General features: G+C 35.5%; 2 pseudogenes; one reads left to right on the top strand and one right to left on the bottom strand.

The window, feature by feature from the left end:
* Positions 1-3,757: 3,757 nt before the first annotated feature.
* On the bottom strand, positions 3,758-6,946 carry LOC122596958 (annotated as a pseudogene).
* Positions 6,947-11,813: 4,867 nt separating this feature from the next.
* Positions 11,814-16,786, top strand: LOC122596957 (annotated as a pseudogene).
* Positions 16,787-20,786: the final 4,000 nt, after the last annotated feature.

The raw sequence follows: 20,786 nt of genomic DNA, 5'->3' as shown, positions 1-20,786 counted from the left end.
GGTGCCCAACATAAAACAACCGATCACAAGTCAATACAATTCATAAATATCTAAACATAATTCAAAGGTCTAAAGGAGCAGCCACTATGGGTAAACTATAATCCTTTTCGAACAATCTACCCTGCCTCGCTCTTTATTCGTCAAACTCAAAGCTTTCTAAACTGAAGGAACAACACATTTCAAGAAACAAGTGTTAGCTAACGAAATTAGTAATAAGATAACACGAGCTTATAAAAACATTTGTCCAATTAAAACGTTATTAAAAGTCATATTTCATCATTAAGGCACATAACATCTCATAGCCATAAACATCATTCGTATAGGATTGTTCGTCTTAGATGTGCCTAATCATCTTTTCATCATCACATATAACATCATTTCAGGTGTGACATAAGTCACTCATATCATATAAGGTGTAAGTTTGTGTGTAGGCGGTCAAAAGACTAACGGGGACCTCACACCCGACTGGATGGATAAGCCTTACGGCGGTCCTCAGTGTCGTTAAGGAATGGCAAGCCAATCCAGGAGTAGTCCGTATGTTCAAGACATTGGTGGTTAATCACGCCACCCGGAGATACTCTAACCACGTAATTATGTTGCAAGGAGCCACCCAAGCAACCATATACGTACTCACCGGGCAAGGGCAAGTACGGGTTAAGCTTAACACTTTCATATCATATACGAGCTCGATTTACATTACATATAGTTCAGGAATCTACATTACCTAAACATAACACATAATCATCTTTTACGTTTGGGCCCTTAAACGTGCACGTGACATGGCAACTTAAAGAGTCTAGTGAACTAGATTAATAAGCCATACAAACATGCACCATACAATACATCTCAAAACATATCATATCATATCATTTCATTTCATATCATAGGGACTGCATATCAGGCCTCAAATGTCATTTACATAGCCCATATCACCTCCCATGTATCCCGATTACCATAAACGATCAAGATATCAAATGGAAACTATTATAAGAAACCATTTTGTTGAACCCTCAGCATGTCAAAGTAGTGTATCTTACCTCTTAGAAGCGTACAAAATGATAACGTAAGTTACCGAGCTTTGCAAGTATTCCCGACTACCTATAATCATTGAACGATATAATAAGCTAAACAAGTACCTACTTACTTTTGTTCATGAATCAAGCCTAAGTATCTATAAACATGACCCATTACAAGGCTTGATGCATCGAACATTCGATTAGTACTTTAAAGCTTACAAAACTCGACGAAACTCGACATTCACTCACTATATAACCTTTCTGGAAACTTGACATCACAATCATCTTTTGAAAACATAACCATTAGAAAGTAGACTCTTACGATTCCGTGGATAGCTTATTTGTTAAAAACGGAGTTACGGTTCAAAAGTTATGGCCGTTTGAAAATTCCGTCGCTATTGCGTCGCAACTACTAAGTTGCGTCGCAGCTATGTGTCACTGGTTTCCAGTTGCGCCGCAGCTTAGTAACTGCGCCGCAGCTAGCCCCGTTTCAGCACAAACCTCATTGTTTAACCTCCAAAACTTAACCAAACACACCCCAAACGACCCCAAACCTTATGAACGACTTTTAACCCTCAAAATTCATCATTTTAAGACTCTAATGATGTCATGAAAACAACCCTCAACATCCAATTGATTTGCAACACAACAACAATCATTTTAGGTTACCGAATCGATTAAAACTCACGTTTTTGACTCAATCAACCCTCTAAAGACCTAGATCAGTTACGAATCGAATCAAGGGATTGAAAGGACATGAAATCAATGTTATTATACCTGGGATACCTGGAGATTACAAAGAGAATGTAGAAACTTGATCAAAACACTCTCGAATCAACCAAACGAAGATGAAATCGAATAAGGAATGATTATGGCAATGGGGAATGGTTAGGGCTCAAAGAGAAAGGATAATATGAGTAATTAGAAGCTAATGACCTGCTCCAAGACCCTAATCCCGTTTTTTAGTTCCACCTATATCAAAACTAGTCCTTAGGCTTCCTTATGGCTCATATATTTAACTCAAACACCTATTGGAATAATACAACAACATTAAATACTTAAGCACATCAAAAGACATATAAAACATATCTTAAGCACTTTAGCACATTAATCATTAAGGCACTAAAGCTTGACACATAAACACATTAAACACATATAGTCATTAAATCATGTATAGGCTTAACGGACACGTAATGTTGACTTAACGACTCAGGTCAATTGTTAAATAAAAAGTTTGGGATGTTACAATTACCTCCCCCTTAAAAGGATTCCGTCCCCGGAATCTCATCAGAAATGAACAACTCTGGATACTTCTCCTTCATCACGGATTCCGTTTCCCACGTTAGGCTTTCACCATGAGTGTGCTTCCATTTGATCAACACAAGGTCAATCAATTTCCGGCGTAGCTTCTTTTGCTTCCTTCCAAGTATGGCTACTGGTTCCTCAATCATTCTTTACTCGGATCAATGCTTACATCTTCAATGGGAATAACACTAGATCATCCGCCAAACACTTCCTCAAATAAGATACATGAAATGTACTATGAATTCCATTTAACTCAGGAGGTAATTCCAATCGATAAGCTACATCCTTGATGCGTTGGAGTACCTTAAATGGTCCAATGAATCGTGGACTTAGCTTTCCTTCTTACCAAAACGAATAACTCCTTTCCAAGGGGAGACTTTCAGCATCACCAAATCACCGACTTTGAACTCAATTGGCCTTCTTTTTTATCGGCATACGTTTTCTGTCTTTCTATAGCCACACGAAGTGCTTCCCTTGCAACATTAACTTTTTCAGCTGTGATCTCTACAATTTCAGGACCCGTAATTTGCTTTTCACGGGCTCCATCCAACAACTTGGAGTCCTACACCTTCTACCATAAAGCATTTCAAATGGTGGCATTCCAATACTTGCATGATAGCTATTATTATAAGAAAACTCAATCAGTTTCAAATGATCATCCCATGCTCCACCATACTCTAGTACACAAGCTCTCAACATATCCTCCAACGTTTGGATTGTTCTTTCGCTTTGCCATCAGATTGAGGATGATAGGCGGTACTCAAGTTTACTCTAGTACCTAATTCTCGCTGAAGACTTTTCCAAAAACTAGATACATACCTCGAGTCTCGATCTGAAACAATAGATAGTGGTACACCATGTTTGGACACAATTTCATCTATGTACATCTTTGCCATCTTGGCTAAGGGTACATCTTGACGTGTTGCTAGGAAATGAGCACTCTTCGTCAATCTATCCACAATAACCATATCATATCATTACCCTTAGGAGTCCTCGTACTTAACTTAGTCACAAAATCCATAGTTATATGATCCCATTTCCATTCTGGAATTTCCAACTGATGCAACATTCCATATGGCTTTTATGATCAGTTTTCACACGTGCACAAGTCAAACACCTTTCAACAAAATGGGCAATTTCTCCCTAATGTTTGGCCACCAATAAATAGGCTTCAAATCCGCATACATCTTTGTAAACCGGGGTGGACTGAATATCTTGACCTATGAGCTTCTTCTAGGATCAATTCTCGGTTACCATCAAGCAATGGTACCCAAATTCGACCTTTATACGTTTGGAAACACGGCTGTTCGTTTCCATGGCAAGATATTTCTTCTTTCCAATACTCTCTTTATCAATGTTATCCTTCATCAAAGCCTTCACTTGAGCTTCCTTGATACGATCAAGTAACCCCGACTTGGCTTGAACAACCATGCTCATCAATCTACAAGAGAATTCTGCACCTTCCTACTTAATGCATCCGCCACCACATTGGCTTTACCGGGATGATATTTAATCTCACAATCATAATCTTTCAGAAGTTCCATCCATCTCCGTTGTCTTACATTCATTTCCTTTTGTGTGAACACATATTGCAAGCTTTTGTGGTCGGTGTACAAAGTACACTTAGTGCCATACAAATAATGCCTCCACAACTTCAAAGCAAACACCACAGCAGCCAACTCTAGATCATGGGTCGGGTAGTTCTTTTCATGAGGCTTCAACTGACGTGAAGCATAGGCAATAACCTTGTCCCTTTGCATGAGAACACAACCCAAACCTGAAATAGAAGCATCACTATAAACAACAAGATCATCGGTACCTTCGGGTAAGGCGAGGATTGGAGCTTCACATAACTTGGTCTTTAACGTTTGAAAAGCCTTTTCTTGAGCTTCAGCCCACACGAACTTCACCCCTTTCTTTGTCAATTCAGTCATGGGCTTAGCTATACGAGAGAAATCTTGAATGAACCTTCGATAGTAACCCGCTAAACCAAGAAAACTCTTGATCTCAGTGGGTGTCTTTGGCTGTTCCCATTTAGAGACAGCTTCAATCTTTGAGGGATCAACTCTAATACCTTCGGAAGAGATGACATGGCCGAGAAATTGAACTTCTCGAAGCCAGAATTCACACTTGGAGAACTTAGCATATAATTTCTTCTCCCTAAGAACCTCAAGGACGGCTCTTAAGTGCCCACGGTGCTCGGTTTCCGACTTAGAATAAATCAGAATATCGTCAATGAAGACAATCACAAAATGATCTAAGAATGGACGACATACCCGATTCATTAAATCCATAAAAGCGGCTGGAGCATTTGTCAACCCAAATGGCATGACAAGAAACTCATAATGCCCATATCGAGTGCGAAAAGCTGTTTTAGCTACATCTTCCTTTTTGACCTTTAATTGATGATAGCCGGACCGTAATCAATCTTGGAGAAGTAAGAAGCACCATGGAGTTGATCAAAGAGATCATCAATGCGTGGGAGAGGGTACTTATTCTTTACCGTTCGCTTGTTCAACTCACGGTAGTCTATGCACATGCGCATAGAACCATCTTTCTTCTTAACAAAGAGAACCGGAGCTCCCCAAGGCGAGGAACTTGGTTGTATGAAACCTTTGTCAAGTAAATCTTGAAGTTGAGTCATTAACTCCTTCATTTCTGTAGGAGCTAATCGATAAGGTGCTTTTGCAACAGGAGTAGCACCGGGTACGAGTTCAATTTGAAAAGTGACCTCACGGTCAGGAGGAATACCGGGAAGATCATCCGGAAACACATCAGAAAATTCAGAAACTACTTCAACATTAGAAATGGAAGACTTTTCTTTTCGTGCATCAATGACATAGGCAAGAAAATGACTCTTGTTCTGTCGGATACACTTGAGAGCTTTCATCATATTGATGATCTTTATGGTTCCTCTTTTCTTATCACCATACACAGAAATGATCTTACCATCAGGAGTAGGAAAACTCACGATCTTTGGGAACAAATAATAGTGGCATTATTTTGAGATAACCAGTCCATACCTATCACTACATCAAAGCCAGCAAGAGTAGTAGGTAATAGTTGGACTGGAAAGGCACGACCTTCAATCTCAATAGAACAATCATCGTAGCCCACACATATATCACTAATAGTACCGTTAGCAACTTCTACTTCTATGGAGCAATCAAGAGGAGTAGTAACTCTTCCGAGCTTAGGAGCAAACAACGTAGACACAAAAGACCTATTTGCACCGAATCAAAAAGAACAGAAGCAGGTTTTGAATTAACAAGAAAAGTACGCTTACTACCTCATCGTTATCCTTAGCAGCTTCCACTGTCATCTGAAAGGCATGAACTTTGGCTTTGGAGCAACCGTCTTCTTTCCATCGTTCTTCATCTGAGGACAATCAGCAATCTTATGACCCGTTTCTTTACACTTGTAACAACGAGCCTTGTCTTTACAATCAACTGCAGCGTGCCCGGACTACCACACTTATCACCTCTTGGTCTTGTCAGAACATGGACCCTCATGATGGGTCTTGCAAGCTGAACACCATGTGCTACTCTTTTCTTATCCTTATCCCATTCGAAGTAGAACTACCTTTGAACCTCTTGTTAGAATTCGAAGACCCATTGAACCTTCTCTTGAAACCGAATTTCTTATCATCATCTTTTGAAGCCATTTTTTCAGACTTAAAATCATCATCCAACCTCTTAGACTCCTTAATAGCGGCAGACAACGTAGTGTGTTGCCTACAAAGGCCGCGATAGCTGGCAGGAAGACCATCACAGTAAGCTTCGATCTGATCTATCTCTCTTGGTACCATACGACCTACAAACTGGAGCTTTTCTGTAAATGAACGGGCATACTCACCTATGGCACCTGGCTTAGCAGTCAAAGCTCTGAATTCCTTCTCGATCAACCTTAACTCACGTGTACCCACATATTCTTCCAAAAACTTTTCCTGAATGTACCCCAAGGCATAGCAGCAAGCACCTCAGGAGTCAAGGAAACAGTAGTTGATCTCCACCAGTTGCGAGCATTCTTTGTTAACACGCGGGTAGCACATAACACCTTCATATCATCCGGACAGTAGCACGAAGCAAAAACCACTTCAATATCAGTCAGCCATTCCATGGCACCCACTGCATCAAGTGTGCCATCAAATTCCTTAGCACCACACTTCTTAAAGCTTTCATATTTAAAGTTATGGACACGAGGAGCAACCATAACACGAGGCTCCACCCCATTTTCCACACCATTCCCTTCAGCTACCTCATTACTAGGAGCAACCAATGACCTTCCAGCAGATATCTCAACACGATTCGAGCGATTGGAATAGTTTCCATCCGTGTGCTCGTCCTTTGCAAGCTTGCTTCCTTTTCAGCCCTCAATTGAGCCAATTCCTCCTCATTCCTTAACAAGAGAGCTCGAATAGCCCTCAATTCTTCATGCATTTCAGCTTGAGTAGGAATTTGTTCAAGTACCGGGTTTGCTCGATCAATTTCAGACCTTGTGAGTTGCACACCCGGAAGTGGCCTTCGAGGAGGCCTTTGGTTGACATCATTTCCAGCCCCATTTCGATTCGATTGGCCATTGCTTGGAGCTCTCTCACGTCGACTGTTAGTACGAGTGTTAACCATGATGTCTACAATGCAACGACGTCGGTTAGCAAAGGTTAGAGTGAGAATAAAAAGATTAAGGCTACTAAACATAAGTATTAAGAACAACATAACACATATAAGCCTCAATTTGCACTCTCTCTCAACCCCAAACCCTTCCTAAAGCATCTCATTTCAATGGCTAAGCATACCTACTTAAGCCCTATCCTTTCTCATGCAGTTTAAGTCCAAAATCCTATGGTCTTGGTCGAATTTTGGTTCACTTAAACCAATGCTCTGATACCAACTTGTAAAACCCATCATTTAAAAACAAGGATTTCCAAGAGCTTTCACCTAACGGTGTCAAAGAAAGCGGAAAAACATTTAAAAGTCCAAACCAATAATTTCAGTTTGGTTTATTCATCAAACGGTGTTACTAGCCATATCATTGAAACAAGTCTAAATGGAAATCCATCGGTTGCCCAACATAAAACAACCGATCACAAGTCAATACAATTCATAAATATCTAAACATAAAATTCAAAGGTCTAAAGGAGCAGCCACTATGGGTAAACTATAATCCTTTTCGAACAATCTACCCATGCCTCGCTCTTTATTCGTCAACACTCAAAGCTTTCTAAACCTGAAGGAACAACACATTTCAAGAAACAAGTGTTAGCTAACGAATTAGCTAAGTAAGATAACACGAGCTTATAAAAACATTTGTCCAATTAAAACGTATTAAAAGTCATATTTCATCATTAAGGCACATAACATCTCATATAGCCATAAACATCATTCGTATAGGATTGTTCGTCTTAGATGTGCCTAATCATCTTTTCATCATCACATATAACATCATTTCAGGTGTGACATAAGTCACTCATATCATATAAGGTGTAAGTTTGTGTGTAGGCGGTCAAAAGACCTAACGGGGACCTCACACCCGACTGGATGGATAAGCCTTACGGCGGTCCATCAGTGTCGTTAAGGAATGGCAAGCCAATCCAGGAGTAGTCCGTATGTTCAAGACATTGGTGGTTAATCACGCCACCGGAGATACTCTAACCACGTAATTATGTTGCAAGGAGCCACCCAAGCAACCATATACGTACTCACCGGGCAAGGGCAAGTACGGGTTAAGCTTAACACTTTCATATCATATACGAGCTCGATTTACATTACATATAGTTCAGGAATCTACATTACCTAAACATAACACATAATCATCTTTTACGTTTGGGCCCTTAAACGTGCACGTGACATGGCAACTTAAAGAGTCTAGTGAACTAGATTAATAAGCCATACAAACATGCACCATACAATACATCTCAAAACATATCATATCATATCATTTCATTTCATATCATAGGGACTGCATATCAGGCCTCAAATGTCATTTACATAGCCCATATCACCTCCCATGTATCCCGATTACCCATAAACGATCAAGATATCAAATGGAAACTATTATAAGAAACCATCTTTTGTTGAACCCTCAGCATGTCAAAGTAGTGTATCTTACCTCTTAGAAGCGTACAAAATGATAACGTAAGTTACCGAGCTTTGCAAGTATTCCCGACTACCTATAATCATTGAACGATATAATAAGCTAAACAAGTACCTACTTACTTTTGTTCATGAATCAAGCCTAAGTATCTATAAACATGACCCATTACAAGGCTTGATGCATCGAACATTCGATTAGTACTTTAAAGCTTACAAAACTCGACGAAACTCGACATTCACTCACTATATTAACCTTTCTGGAAACTTGACATCACAATCATCTTTTGAAAACATAACCATTAGAAAGTAGACTCTCTTACGATTCCGTGGATAGCTTATTTGTTAAAAACGGAGTTACGGTTCAAAAGTTATGGCCGTTTGAAAATTCCGTCGCTATTGCGTCGCAACTACTAAGTTGCGTCGCAGCTATGTGTCACTGGTTTCCAGTTGCGCCGCAGCTTAGTAACTGCGCCGCAGCTAGCCCGTTTCAGCACAAACCTCATTGTTTAACCTCCAAAACTTAACCAAACACACCCCAAACGACCCCAAACCTTATGAACGACTTTTAACCCTCAAAATTCATCATTTTAAGACTCTAATGATGTCATGAAAACAACCCTCAACATCCAATTGATTTGCAACACAACAACAATCATTTTAGGTTACCGAATCGATTAAAACTCACGTTTTTGACTCCAATCAACCCTCTAAAGACCTAGATCAGTTACGAATCGAATCAAGGGATTGAAAGGACATGAAATCAATGTTATTATACCTGGGATACCTGGAGATTACAAAGAGAATGTAGAAACTTGATCAAAACACTCTCGAATCAACCAAACGAAGATGAAATCGAATAAGGAATTGATTATGGCAATGGGGAATGGTTAGGGCTCAAAGAGGAAAGGATAATATGAGTAATTAGAAGCTAATGACCTGCTCCAAGACCCTAATCCCGTTTTTTAGTTTCCACCTATATCAAAACTAGTCCTTAGGCTTCCTTATGGCTCATATTTAACTCAAAACACCTATTGGGAATACTTACAACACATTAAATACTTTAAGCACATCAAAAGACATATAAAACATATCTTAAGCACTTTAGCACATTAATCATTAAGGCACTAAAGCTTGACACATATAACACATTAAACACATATAGTCATTAAATCATGTATAGGCTTAACGGACACGTAATGTTGACTTAACGACTCAGGTCAATTGTTAAATAAAAGTTTGGGATGTTACAAATTAGGGTCCAAGATGCAACTGGTAGCACTTCATTTATGATGTTTGACCAAGATGTTGCTCATCTTTTGAACTTGTCTGCAAACTATATTCGTGATCGTCAAGTTCAGTCTGAGAATCCCAATGGTTTCCCTCATGAATTGGATGCGTTTGTGAATCGTATGCTTGCGTTTAAAAATGTCGTTAATTCCTACAATGTTCGAAACAAGTACTATGTCTTTACTGTTATCAAGGTTTGTGATGATCCCGATATAATTGATGAATTGCTTTCATTGGAAAATCAACCAGAGGTATGAATACCATCTTATGCTTATTAAACACTTGTAATTCAATAACTTACATTTTCATACTGAACTTACAAAACATGATTTATAATTTGTTCATATTCAAAGCTTACTACCCCAAGTGTTGATCCTACCTGTGTGAAGCTATCGGAATCCTCACAATGTGGAGTTGATTCAAAGGTTAGTCAATAATTAAGACATTGTTTTTATCAAGAATGATTTACAAAACACCAAAGTGCTTTAATATGGATATAGTTTCTTTGTGATCTTTTCGAAGGATGCTGCATCTGTTACTGGAGGTTGTTTAACTATGGACGTCGACAATGACACTGAAACAAGCCCCTGATTAAAAGACCCATCAAAGCTGTTATTGATGCTCTCAATGCTCCTGGAGAATCTTCCACCAAAAGACTAAGGAAGAAGTTGGAACCATATGATGTTTAAACAATGCTTGAAAAATGTATTGTTATGTTTGCAGATTTGTTTTGAACATTGCTTCTCTGTCTATTACTCTGTTTATCTTTTGGAGTTCATGGATGGATGTTATTCCCATGAACCTTGAACTTATGAACCTGTATGCTACTTCCTTTTGTTGAATGGTTTCCACTTTCATTCAATGTCATGTTTATCTTGTGGTGTCCCTGGCTTGATTTTTTTGCCCCTCACTTTGATCTTATGAATCTGTTTTGAAAAATATATATATGCATCACATATTATATTAACACACATTAAACCAATTTAAGCATCAAAGTGCCATTAACAAACACTCAAATGAAATTCTTTTCACTTATTATATGAATATGAATTCTTAAGATATAAAAATCAAAAGTGCTTTATTTTAACTGAATATAATTAAAGTACATCAGTCAAAAACAAACTTTGGATGTCAAATTATTTCAAATTTTATCTACTACTGTTGGTGTTCAAAATTTTTTAATCCAAACTTAAAATTTCAAATGTGTTTCAAAACATTGTGAATTCCCTCTTAAAATTCAGTTCTAAATATAACCACATATTTCAAATACCATTCCATCACTTTTTCTATTATCATAGTTTTATTCAACAAAGGTGGTAATAATGTGTAAACACAAATACACTCAATCCTATATCGAAAACAATGAGAATGCAACACAAGATGCAAAAGAAATGAGGAAAAGCAGAAGAGCTATATTGCAAAGTCGTAAAACATCTTCCCAGGTTAACATATCAACTTTAACATTGGCTTTTCCCAATCGTGTATTATCAAATATTACCAATTGTATGTCAAAACCAGTTGAAACCAAAAACAAATTGTTTAAAACTACTAAACCCTCCAATTCTGCATTTGTTAGTCTACCTTATTCTCCACCTGTTACTATATCTTCAACCACAACATGTGTAACTCCATCAAATAGAAATAACCCATCAGTAACAACATCACATGTCTTCAACAACTCTTATATTGGAACTACTTCAACCAATTCAACTACATTTGCTACTTTAAACTCTAAAAACTCTGGAAAACCTCATTATAATATTCGAAATCCTTGCAATGTTTATCAAAAATCTTCTTTAAAAACATTGGTACGCTTTCTTTCTATTCTTCTGTTTTATACTAATCAAAATATACACATGTATATAAATAACAATTACTGTAATTGTCAGGAAAAAATAATATGAATGCTCAAACTCTTTTACTTAATCAGAAATTAAAAGAAAACATTGGTAAGGTTTCTTTCCCTTTTTTTTATGTTATTAATCTGAAATATACACATTAATATAAATATAAGTTATTGTAATTCTCAGGAAATCAAAATATGAATGTTGAAAATACAAAAGGAAAACAGAAATTACATAATTCAACCGAAAAGATGAACCTGTTTACTATAATGTCCTCCCCAGAATTTGATTGTTGTACCGAGGTTATAAATCCTACCCCAAAAGTTAGGAGATTCAATACATCTAACATACCTCGAATAGATTTGGATATTAGTGATGACCTATCATCAGATTCTTATTCAATACGTCATGGAATATCCAGAGGTATCTTCACTCTTTATCTACGGAGTATTTCTTACGTTGACCATCATTACATTTTATATCAGCTTTAATTTTCTTTTTTGTAAATGACATAGCATACATTGACCATGGGGATGCCATATATAAGTGTTCCAAATGTAATGCTATGCTATGGGAAGCTGAAATGTTACGAGGAAATCATGATCTTAAGAAAACTACTTTTGGATTTTGTTGCTCCTCTAGTGATGTGCAACTGCCTCCACCACCCAAACCTCCAGCTGTTCTCAAAAAACTCTTTAAAGAAAAAAAATCAAAAGTCAAATAATTTCATGTCTAACATCAGAGCATATAATATGATGTTCTCTTTCACTTCCATGGGAGGTAAAATTGATAAGACTGTCATGAAAGGTAAAGGACCATTTGTGTTTCGACTTCAAGGTCAAAACTTTCATTGTATGGGAAGTCTTATGCATGGTCCTGGTGAACAACCCAAGTTTTCCCAACTCTATATATATGATTCAGAAAATGAAGCTGCAAATAGAGAAAAAGCTGTAAGGTATTGTTCAATATTGTTTACTTTTCAATCAACATAAATATGTATATATTGCTTTTAAACTAGATTCTCATTTCTTAATCATCCTATTATTTTTACATTCTAAAAAGCATTTCTATTTTGTTTATTACAGTGATGGCAGAGACAGAAAAAAACAACCACTTGATCATAATACAATTGACATAATCAAGAATATGTTGGATTTAAACAATCCACTTGTCAAATCATTTAGAATGGTTAGAGATTGTGTCAAAGATAATGATTGGGAAACTGTAGGTCTAAAACTCATCGGTACAAGAAAACAAGATGCAAGACAATACAATTTGCCAACTACATCAGAGGTTGCTGGTTTAATAATTGGTGATATTGATGACATGATTGATAATCGAGACATTGTTCTTCGTACTAAAGCTGGTGGTCTTCAACGAATAAGTGAGCTCCATCCCTCTTACCTGGCCTTGCAATATCCTCTTTTGTTCCCTTATGGAGAAGATGGTTATAGGATTGATATCAAACATAAAGGCATTCCACTTGACTCAAACATTGTTCGATCTAAAACAAGCATGAGAGAGTTTTTTGCCTATATGCTCCAAATCAGACCGAAATCTGGGTCATTGTTGTTGTTTGCCAAGAAACTGTTACACCAGTTTATGGTAGATGCGTACACAATGATTGAGTCTGAATGTTTGTCTTACATAAAAACACAACAAAAGAAACTCCGTACTGAAACTTATAAAATTTAACCGCTGCTGTTGAAAATGGCAATGATGAGGGTTCCTCGTCTGGTAAATGCATATTTTTGCCATCTTCTTTTACTGGTGGAGCAAGATACATGATGCAAAAGTATTTAGATGCTATGGCAATTTGCAAAACGGTGGGTTACCCAGATCTTTTTATAACAGTAACTTGCAATCCCAATTGGCCTGAGATATATAGATGCTTGGTTGATATAGACCTCAAGCCTGAAGACAGGCCTGATATTCTCTCTAGAATCTTCAAAATTAAATTGGATCATCTTATACAAGATTTGAAGACCAATGAGTTTTTTGGTCCTATTGAAGCAGGTTATTTCTTCATACTCCATATACTTATTGAAGTTGGTTTTAATACTGGTGTTTTTCCATATAATTCTTCATACTCCTATTGAAGTTTGTTTTAATAGTGGTGTTTTCTGTTTTAGTGATCTATACAGTAGAGTTTCAGAAACGTGGACTTCCTCATGCTCATCTTTGTTTGTTCCTCAAAGTTGGACATAAATTTCCCACTGTCACAGATATTGACCATGTAATTAGTGCAGAAATACCAGACAAGGAAGAAGATCCTGAATTATATGAATTGGTTAAACAATTCATGATGCATGGTCCTTGTGGTGTTGATAATCCAAGTTGTCCATGTATGGTTCAACAAAAGTGCTCCAAAAATTTTCCAAAAGATTTCCATGAAGAAAGCTCCGTAGATTCTTCAGGATATCCTGTTTATAGAAGACGTAATAGAGGTCGCACAATAGAAAAAGATGGAATACCACTTGACAACCGATATGTCGTCCCTTATAATGCAATTCTTCTTCGAATGTACCAATGTCATATGAATGTTGAATGGTGTAACCAAACCGGATCCATCAAGTATTTGTTTAAATACATTAACAAGGGACCTGATGGTGTCACTGCTTCTGTTTATCAAGCAAATACTAACCTAGATAGTACACAACCCAAAAAACCTGAAGATGAGGTTAAAAACTACCTTGATTGCAGGTATCTTTAATAATTGTTTTTAAATATGAGTATAATTATTTTTCCAATTCGTTTTATTTATATACAATATCTTGAATAAGAATTTTTTTGATAAAAAAAGAGTATATTTTGTAGGTATGTTTCTGCTTGTGAGGCTGCATGGAGAATTTTCAAATTTGATATACATTATCGATATCCACCTGTTGAAGTTTTACCGTTTCATGATGAAGATGAGCAGAGTATCGTATACGACGATGAGTCTAATTTATGTGATGTGGTTTCCAATCCAACTGTTAAACAATCAATGTTTACACAATGGATGGCAATCAACAATGTTGATTCTTTTGCTCGGACATTGAAATATGCAGAGTTCCCGAGGCATTATAGTTATAATCGGAAGGATAGATATTGGAAAAGAAGAAGAAATCCGAATGGTTCTATTGGAAGGATATGTTACGTCCCACCATCTCTTGGTCCTGTATACTACTTGAGAATACTACTCAATCATGTAAGGGGACCAAGGAGCTTTAAGCATCTGAAATTTGTTAATAGAAAACAATGTAAAACCTACAAAGAGGCATGTGAAGAATTGGGACTTTTAGATGATGATAAGGAATATATTGATGCAATTAAAGAAGCAAGTTCATGGGCTACAGCCTCTTGGTTAAGAAATTTTTTTGTCATGTTACTCCTTTCAAACTCTGTAACACGTCCCGATGATCTTTGGGCCAAAACATGGTACCTCTTAGCTGAAGATATCTTATTTAGACAAAGGAAGATTGTTAACTGTCCCGGTACTTTGATTCAAAATAATTTATAAATGTAATTTCCTTTAATATCAAATTATAATGTTTTTTGACTAACTAAAATTACTTTGATATTTAAAAATAATTTTGTAGGTTTAATGCTTGCTGATGAAGAGCTTAAAATGCTTTGTTTGTCGGAGATCGAACAACTTATGCTGACAAATGGAAGTACCCTTAAAAACTTTCCTGAAATGCCTTTCCCCGAAAACCACTACTTGTCATCAATCAACAATCGTTTAATAAGAAATGAGTTGTTGTATGATAAGTCGGCTCTCAGGGCAGAGTATATCCAAATGTTGTCAACCTTAACCTATGAACAACAAGCCATTTATAAAACGGTTATGAAAGCTATAAGCAACAATGATGGCGGTATTTATTTTGTTTATGGATATGGTGGTACTGGGAAGACATTTCTTTGGAAGACACTTACAGCTGCAATACGATGTGAAGGTGAAATTGTGCTCAATGTTGCATCTAGCGGAATTGCTTCTCTTTTACTAACCGGTGGAAGAACGGCTCATTCAAGGTTTATAATTCCCATCAATATTAATGAGAATTCAGTTTGTTCTATTGAGCCCAACAGTGATTTAGCTGCTTTAATACAAAAAACCAAATTGATCATTTGGGATGAAGCACCAATGATACACAAACATTGTTTTGAAGCTCTTGATAGAACAATGCGAGATATTTTACGCTCTTCTCAACCAAATAGTGAAGATAAAGTTTTCGGGGGCAAAGTTGTTATATTTGGAGGTGATTTTCGTCAAATCTTACCTGTCATTCCTAAAGGTTCAAGAGGTAATATTGTTAATGCTTCTTTGAATTCATCTTATCTTTGGCACCATTGTAAAGTCCTAAAATTAACCGTCAATATGAGATTGAGGGTTGGGTGCGACCCAACACATGTGGAAGAGATTTCTGAATTTGCTGATTGGATTTTAAAGCTTGGTGATGGAGTACTTGGTGATGCAAATGATGGTGAAGTTGATATTGAAATACCTCAAGAATTGTTGATAAGTGACTCAGTGAATCCACTTAAATCTTTAATTGACTTCACATATCCCGATATATACAACTGTTTGGATCAACCTCTTTATTTCCAGGAAAGGGCAATTCTTGCACCAACCCATGATTTTGTCAATCAAATCAATGAAAAGTTGTTAGAAATGATGCCCGGAGAGGTGCAAGAATATCTAAGCTCAGACAGCTTATGTGAATCGGAACAAATAACAGATGTCGATGAAGCTTTGTTCTCTATTGAAATTTTAAACAACATGAGATTGTCTGGTGTGCCTAACCATAAACTTGTGTTAAAGATTGGTGTTCCTGTTATGTTGCTTAGAAATCTTGATCAACCAAATGGGTTGTGCAATGGCACCCGTTTACAAGTTGTGAAACTTGGTAAACATGTCATTGAAGCAAAAATAATAACTGGAACAAACGTCGGCCATCATACTTTAATTTCAAGATTAAAGATGTCTCCATCTGACCGACGTATTTCAGTCAAAATTTGCAGAAAACAATTCCCTGTAGCCGTATGTTTTGCAATGACTATAAACAATAGTCAAGGACAATCTCTGGATCGTGTCTGTTTGTACTTACCGAAGCCAGTTTTCAGCCATGGTCAGCTTTATGTGGCAGTTTCAAGGGTCAAAAGTAAAAGAGGCTTGAAGATTTTAATATTAGATGAAGACGGCATGATTAGTAACACTACTACAAATGTGGTTTACAAGGAAGTGCTTCAATGTTTATGAAATACTAATGTCTTTCTAAATTAAGTGCAATCTTTTGATCATGTCTTTCTAAATAGAGTTGCAGATTTTTATATTTATTGAAGAAGACATGATTACTAACAGTACTCAAGTTCTCCATTTTGATTACATTACTACAATACTTTAGTTGATTTAGAATTCATTCAAAAGACATACATGCATTAACTACCATTATCCGAATTACAAGATTAGATTTTAGTATAAAAAGATCCTAACTAGCAACATCATTACATCTTTAGTCAACAAAACCTACATATATTGTTCGAAATAAAAGATCAAAATCCAAAGAACATACCATATCATATTACCTTTCATCAGATACTTAACATATACGAAGATAAACATTTCCCCCCGCCACAGATTTCTCTTTGTTGATACCAAACTTGATTGAATCCCCAACCATAAAACCAGTACATTCCATAAACAACCCCCAATCATACTTTAGCTTAATGTGAGATAAATCACCTGGTCTTCAACTATCCTTCTTTTTAACCAGCTCTGGATTGAACTTCATGTAACCATAAGCCAAAGTAACTCCATCAAATTCGTAAATCTTATGTTCACAAACAAACTTTGCTGGAATTGTCTGTCACCAAAAAAAATATGCTTTATACATTAATATAATCAAACTTTTTGTTTAGAGTTTATCTAAACAAATTTACATACCACTTCTTTGTGTGTCAAACAAGATTTACCAAACCTATGCAAAAAAAAGGTTGCTTGAACTTTTTGTGATTGTGATGCATAGTTAAACGGCATTGATGCAAAATCTTACAATCAAATTTCTTGTCATCCATCAATCCTTCTTTCCAAACTTTCTTATATTTCGTCACAACCTCATCCTCAAAACCTAAATCATCAACAAACCATATTACATATTTAATATTACAACTAAATTTTTTTTAACTTTTAACAATTTAAGAATGAAATAATTGACTTACATGCATCCGCTATCAAACCAACTCCAACATTTTTTTTATTAAACACATCAACCCCGTACTTCTGTTGTCCAAAAGATGTGAATAGCATTGTAAAACCCTTATCAACACCATTAACCATTATAAAATTAGTCCATTTTTTCCCCTTAAATCCCACGGCCTGCCATTTATTCTTTTCTGAATTATCTTCATGGTACTTATAAATAGGCTTCACTGTCGAATCCTGCAATGGACCAAACAGTTCCGCTTCCAACTTCGGTTTAACATCACTTTTCACATTCAAGTCTTTAAGTATCCTAGCAGGAAGATTCTGTTGTAAAGACAAACAAAAACACATGTTAGCAAACATAGACCATGTTTAATACTAATGTATAAACCATAAACATAGTTTTTTCTTAAAAGAATTAAGAAATACATGACTAACCTTTTGGTAAATTGTATTACTTGAAGCCTTAACCAAACATCTCTTCATCACCCACTTACCTACAAAATCTCTCTTCATCTCCATCCCAAATGAATTGAAACATACTACTTCAAACTCATTCCTACCAACCTTTCGGAAATACAACTTACTAATTCCTAAATCTCGATGGAAATTCATCTTAAGAAACTGTGGCCAACTCCAATATCCAATCTTTGTAATACCCTCACAAATATCATAAACGAAAACAACAAACTTACGTTGACTTGAGTCTATCAAAGTCATCCGTTCACATGGATCTGTTATATGGTTCCTAAAAATCCTTGGCAGTACCTAATCAAAAATTTCTTAATATTCATATTCATATTACCATATTCAAAACAATAAGTATATATATTCAATAATAATGAAACTCACCAGATACTTTTCAAAACTTCCATCTTTTGGAACATCAACAAGAATTTGGAATTTCTGTTATTAAGAATTATAAACAATTGATAAAGCAAAATCTAACTTTTTGTAATCCAAAATATATATTATTTTTAGTTATTCAACACTAAAAGTCCATATATTGGTAAAAAAAAAAATAAAAAAAATCTAAATGGTCCCCAACCTATCTCCATATCTGTTAACGCATATAACTCAGAGGGTCCCAATAACCATAAATGTCAAAGAATATACATATATTTATCTACACCATAATTTTTTAATGCATTGACTTTTTTCTTTGAATACCCTAATCCCCACTAATTATTCACATATTCACTAAAACTATAAACCCTAATCGGAATCATTTTTTACTTAACAAATAAATATTATACATTGATAAACTATATGTATATTCTTAATACATTCAAATAATAGTTAAAGAAATGAAGTAATTCAAAATATCACCTGTCGGGCAACAAAGTGATGACCGAGCTTTCTTTTCACCATTCCTTTTTCCAGTTTTTTTTTTATACTAAAATGGATGAACACCTACCAATTATTGATAACCTCACCAACCTCACCAAACTATCCTTAAATTACACTTTACCCCCTATACAATTATAAGTTGCTAAACAATAATTCTTTTCTAAATTATTTTTGTAATTTATAACATAGGTTACATAAAATAAAAATAAATAAAGAATTAGGAATCAAATACATATAAAACCAATTAACACAACTATTTAATACATAACCCATTAATACATTAAACAAATACATATAAATTCAACTACATTATTAACCATCATATTAAACCACAATAAATAACAACATCACTAATAAACATAATAGTATTTAAAGTAGCACACATATTTAGACAATTAACATATGAAACATATTTATGTTTTTTATAAATACAAACACATAGATTAGTCTTCAAAGTCCCTCCTCAATCTTTTTTCACTTGGACAAAGATGAAGTACCAGCCTCCATATAATTGGAAATGAAATTTGGATCACATACAACATGTAACTAAAAAATGTTGTAAACAAAATTATATATTATGATATTAGTTTATAGAAAACAAACAAGTAAAGTACCTAAAACAAATCCGACACCATCATCTGAAACATTGAAAATATCCACCGCATATTGCATGTTCTCCAGATTTCTAAACTTCAACATACACCCCGTTAACACATCATTTTCCCTACAAAGTTTTTCCCATCCGGGACCATCAAAACCAACTGCTATTTTATTTATATCTGGTTTAACCCCACAATCATAATAAATCAGATTAACACAATATTGCTTATCACCACAACTAACACGAGCAAATTCTTCAATACTTTTACTTTCATTTGCATTTAGGTCCCAAAGAACAAAAATACTTAAAATCTATCAAAAAACAAAAAAAATATATTAGAATATATTTAGACTTTTGGATTAATAATAATTAAAATCCCAAAAAAAATTCATATCAAAATTACTTACCACTTTTTGATTAATTTCCTCATTAGCTTTAACCAAACAACTCCTACCAGAAGCAGTTCCTGGTTTGATTTTTTTAAAACACTCCAAATCTTTATGTAGAAAAATTTGAAAATCAAAGCTAACCTTTTTCCTCCAAGTAAAACAAACCTTCTGAACATCCCCATACTTATACTCATCAAGCAAAACATTCAACTCTCGATCTTCAATTTTGAACGACCCATCTTCAAATTTTTTAACTAAAACATATTTTTTCCGTTTACTGTTATCTATCAATTTCACCATTCGACAATTAGTTGGTAGGACACTCGCCATTATCTTTGGTAATATCTATAATTTCAAACAGATTTACTTCAAAATATTAGACATACGTATTCATGCAATATGTTTAACACTAAAAAAGTTTGCAAACTTTTACCAATCCTGATTTCGACTCCTGGTAATCCATGCAGTTCAGCAACACTTGAAACTTACCCTGTTATAATTCAGTTCATCTTTCCAAGTTACAAATCAACCTCATGTTACCATATTTTAAATAATCTAGAATCATACCCTTATAACAGATTTACTACATATACATATAAATCACTATTAATGAACATACTTTCATTTAAAAATACATAAATATACCTGTTTATTAGACATCATAGGCACCATGTACTTTCAAAACGTAGATCTAAAAGACAAACTATTAAAAACTAAT

This window comes from Erigeron canadensis, chromosome 4 (assembly GCF_010389155.1).
Source record: "Erigeron canadensis isolate Cc75 chromosome 4, C_canadensis_v1, whole genome shotgun sequence".
Taxonomy (NCBI): Eukaryota; Viridiplantae; Streptophyta; class Magnoliopsida; order Asterales; family Asteraceae; genus Erigeron; species Erigeron canadensis.
The sequence above is the reverse complement of the archived record's forward strand: the minus strand, read 5'-3'. Positions and strand labels throughout refer to the sequence as shown.